This window comes from Cydia splendana, chromosome 8, assembly GCF_910591565.1.
Source record: "Cydia splendana chromosome 8, ilCydSple1.2, whole genome shotgun sequence".
In the NCBI taxonomy this organism is placed as follows: Eukaryota; Metazoa; Arthropoda; class Insecta; order Lepidoptera; family Tortricidae; genus Cydia; species Cydia splendana.
Window position 1 is genome coordinate 23,227,027 of NC_085967.1, and position 4,953 is coordinate 23,231,979.

Sequence of the window (4,953 nt, forward strand, 5' to 3'; positions counted from 1 at the left end):
AAACGTTAAAAATATAAATAATAATAGTAAATAAATAAAAAGATAAAAGAAAAAGACAATTAAAACTTTTATCTTTTAATCAAAACTTATATCTCTAAACATCTACATGATGGTTAACATACATTTATATCTGAAAAATGAAGTGACGAAATATAATTGATGATCAAACGAACTTCTTGAAGTGAAGTTCGATCGAAATTATATGAGTCACTTCATTTGAAGATATAATATAAGGTCCCTCCCGCCCTAGAACCCTGATATAAGTTTTGGTTCCTGCCTTCTCTAAAAATAATGAGGAGCGGAGTGGCCGCCGCACGCCGGTGAGCGGTAACCGGAAGTGGGCGGAAGTTATTTTGACATAATCAAAACAGTTACTCTTAAATGTGTGCGATGCTACCTGTACAATAGGGAAACTACATGGTTAACATACATTTATATCTTCAAATGAAGTGACTCATATAATTTCGATCGAACTTCACTTCAAGAAGTTCGTTTGATCATCAATTTTTTGATATTTGTAAATTATTATCTATTTCAGTTTGTCTTTGTCTATGTTCATAAAATCTATGAAGGGTAGACGTGCCTCTACCCTCCTTGATAAAATTTAAAAAAATCTTTGTCAATAGGCCTCTTTGATAGGCCTTGATTTGGGTCTGGCCGGTAAGAACATAGGTCATGACAAAAGTCTGTCCAGGCCATAATTGTTTAAAAAAAAAAAAAAAAAGACAAAAGTCTGTAATGTCAAAGCTGTCAGTAAAGTCATTTAACGCAAAAATAATTATCAGTTTTCATATAAAACGATTTATTCACTTGAAATATATTTATTTACCTATTAATTTTAAAAATAAAAACTATTCATATGTACGAGCAAGTCGAGCAACATATCTAAATGCGTCTTAGCACAGACTTAGTTAAATTTAAACCGTTGTAGTAAACCAGAAACAGCAATAATTTCAAGGTAAGAAATATATTAATCTTTAAATAAAAATGAGCGTACTAATTGCCAAATTCAAATATAATAATTTAATCTTACTATCCCCGTAAGTCCCGCGGACGCTATATCGCGTTTATAATCAAAATTCATCATAGATGTAAAACCTCACATTGTTGTATAAACAGTTTACTCAATTTCCCAAGAGATGTCGCTTTTTAGTTTGGAAAATATCGCGTTTATAATCAAAATTCATCATAGATGTAAAACCTCACATTGTTGTATAAACAGTTTACTCAATTTCCCAAGAGATGTCGCTTTTTAGTTTGGAAACTAGCTAACGCTTGTGTAGCATGGAATTCATAAGAGATTTATTTTAATTTGTATTATGTGTGATTTATGTGAGCCAGGCAAATATACATTAAACTCGGTATTTGTTATTACTTCCCCTTCGAGACCTTGGTGCAAAGTGTACATGGTCCCTCGATCGGATAAGCGAGCGGCTTTTTGGAAGTTCAGTCCAGTGCGGACTCACTTCGTCCCGTGGTTAGACGGGTAGAGTTTCCAGCTACCTGGGATTACTAGCGCCATCTAGCTACGAGTAGCCGACGCTAAACACGGAAGCGGATACGAGTGGCAGTAGTTTAGAGGTCAAGTGGCGCCATCTAGTACCAGCAACTGGAAAAGAAGTTCAGCGAAGTGTAACGTCACATCAGTTCAGTGAGTTGTGTCAAGTGCGAACCGTGAGTACTTTAAAAGTTATTTCTCAAGAGATTTTCAACCTTGTGAACAATAGTTTATTTTGTGATATCAGTTTATTTTGCTATGGAATTTTGAACTTTATTTACAAGAAGAAATTTACTTTGAAGAATTCGATTGTTTACATGGGCATAGAAAATATATGGCTGTAGTTTATATGGAATATTAACTTAGAATAATTTAGTAGAGTAGACACTTAGGATAATTCGGAAAATCCTGTTGGAACGGGGAATCCACGCCCGATTTTGCTCAAAGTGTATCAAAATTCAAAGACTTGTAAAATTTTCAAAAATATGATTATTTATAAATTTTATATTTTTTAGTATTTTTATTATATAAACTTTAGATTGTCATTCAATTCAAACTGTTTGGTCGGAAAGTCGTAATATTATGGAGACATTACTAAATTATCAAAATGACTTATCCAGTCGTATTTTCAAGCCGCGCGTTAATTTTAAAAAATCTCCTAAGTCTCGTATAACTGAGCATTATATAGAGAGTAGGCTGGAAACACTAGAACAGTTTTGGTCGGAATTCAGACTAGGTCACAAGGAGTTAATGCGTACCTACGATGTAGAACTTTTGAAAACAAAACTTTATATTGACAATGACATTTACGGCCAAACAGAAGATGAATATACTGATTATCGATGTGAACTTAAAGATGGTTTAGCTGAATTTGTAAGCTTTCATTCATGCCAATCAAAGGCCACCAACGAAGATAGTGTGTCGGCTAAGATAAATTCAATAAAGCTTCCTAAATTAAGCATTCCCAAGTTTTCGGGCAAGTATGAAGAGTGGATGACATTTAAAGATTTATTTATGTCTATGATTCACAACAATACTGCATTAGATAGCGTACAAAAATTGCAGTATCTTAAGAGTTATCTCACGGGAGAGGCAGAACAGTTGCTTCGCAATATTCCGGTTTCAGATTCCAATTATGCTCGGTGTTGGAGTCAATTGGAACAACGGTATGATAATAAAAAACACCTTTCGCACTGCATTTTAAAACGTTTACTAAGCCAAAGGAATGCAACTTCTGAATCTCCCGCCTTTTTAAAGGATTTGTTAGACACGTCAACAGATTAAGTGCACTGTCTAACTTAGGCATTGACGTCTCCACATGGGACATAATAGTGATACATTTATTGACGCTAAAATTAGATCCAGAATCGCGCAAGCAATGGGAGCTTAATGTAGCGACCAACTCAGCTTCAGATGCTCTGCCAACTTTTGAGCAATTCAAAGATTTTTTGACGAGTCGATACAGAGCATTAGAATTCATCGAGCCGAGAAACGTCAATAGGAATCCCAATGCTTACGCAAAACCTGGCAATAATAGTTCAAACAAGCCGAATACACTTCATGTTGCCAACGCATCGGCTTTAGCTTGTGAATTTTGTAGCGAAGCTCACAAACTTTGTTTTTGTAAAAAATTTGCAAATGAAGATTTTGACAAAAGGCATGAATTTGTAATCAACAATCGCCTGTGCTACAATTGTTTAGGCGGTAACCACCGTGTGAAGTTTTGTCAAAAGGCCACTAGTTGTAGAGTTTGTGGAAGGAAGCATCATTCCTTGCTTCACCAAAAGGATTTCTCATCTTCAACTGTCAATCCAAAGAAAGTAGTTCAGGCAGCTGAAGATGTCTCGAAGGAAGCCACACATATCGCGACAGAGAACACACAAAATGAGTCCACACCGATAGTCAACTGTTTTGCGACAGAGATAGTGAAAGAAGAAGTATTATTAGCCACAGCCCTCATAAAGGCTGAGTCCAAAACAGGCGAATATCAGGTGCTTCGTGCATTCATAGACCCAGGTTCACAGTCTTCATTTGTTTCTGAAGCTGTGGTACAAGCCTTAGGGCTAAAGAAAGTGCCCATCAGAAGTTCAATTACGGCCCAACTAGCAAAATAGTCGTATAAGAATTGATTTACTCAGCCTGTAATCGTATAACAGCCGAGTTACGGTTGTTGAAACACCAATATATCGTATAATAGCGGTTAACTCGACTATTTAGCAATTTTCGCTAATTAGTGCTATAATCATGTCGTATAAACGTTTATAGCACTATCTTTTAGCACTTTTATTCCACCTTTTAATAAATGCTGAGTTAGCGCTACTAAATCACTTTTATTCAGCATAATTGTTCTATTAAAATCATATAACAGCTATAGAATAGCTGCTGTTGTTTGTGTTGTTGTTTTTGTTGTTGTAGTAGTAGTAGTAGTTTATTTTCCAAAGGGAAAAAAAGAAATAAAGTTGTACTTTTGCTAGGACGGAAAGATCCGCGTGGGAGCACTTCATTCCCGCAGCTCGGCCTTCGGCCTCGCGTGCATGGGAAATCTAAAGGGACGCTCCGGGCCTTCGGCCCTACGCGGAGCTCGGCCTTCGGCCTTCGCTGGGTTCCGAAGCTCAGCGTCGGGCCTTCGGCCCGCCGCTTCGCTTATTAAAACACTTGGAGGGTTGGTTTTGCTTTGGGGGGTAAGCGGGAAGTTGGAGCTTAAACACGACCCAATAGTAAAAGTGTCTTGACAACCTCACGTCGGGCCTACGGCCTTCGGCCTTCGGCCCGCCGTTTCGCTTGTCTAAGACACTTTTCCGATTGGGTCGTGTTTAAGCTCCAACTTCCCCCTCTCGTGTGACGCTTCGGGCCTTCGGCCCTACGCGGAGCTCGGCCTTCGGCCTTCGCGAGCCTCGACGCTTCGCCGTCGGGCCTTCGGCCCGCCGGCTTCGCTTATCAAGACAGTTGACTTTGTAGACCGCTTGGAGGAACTGCATTTACGCAGCTCGGCCTTCGGCCTCGCGTTTTGGGAGTCGGGGTGGCGGCTCCGGGCCTTCGGCCCTCCGCCGGGATCGGCCTTCGGCCTCCCGGCCTGAAGCTCGCCCTTCGGGCTCGCTTAACACACTTTTTGTATAGGATTTTGCTTTGTTCGTCATTCCCGCAGCTCGGCCTTCGGCCTCGCCCAAAATTACTGGGGGTGGGGCACGCTTGGGCATTCGGGGTGAAGCTCCGGGCCTGACGGCCCTCCGCGGGGTCGGCCTTCGGCCTCCCGGCCTGAAGCTCGCCCTTCGGGCTCGCTTAACCTACTTGGAAATTTGACTATTGCCCGTGCCCGCGCCGGTTTGGACTTTTCCAAAAATTTTTTTTCACATGGTAATTTTGGGCCCCCAGGCTCGCCGCATGCCAAATCTCAGCGCGCTCGGACCAACTTGAAAAAAAAAAAAAAGTCGGCCATTTCGAATTTTTTTAAATGC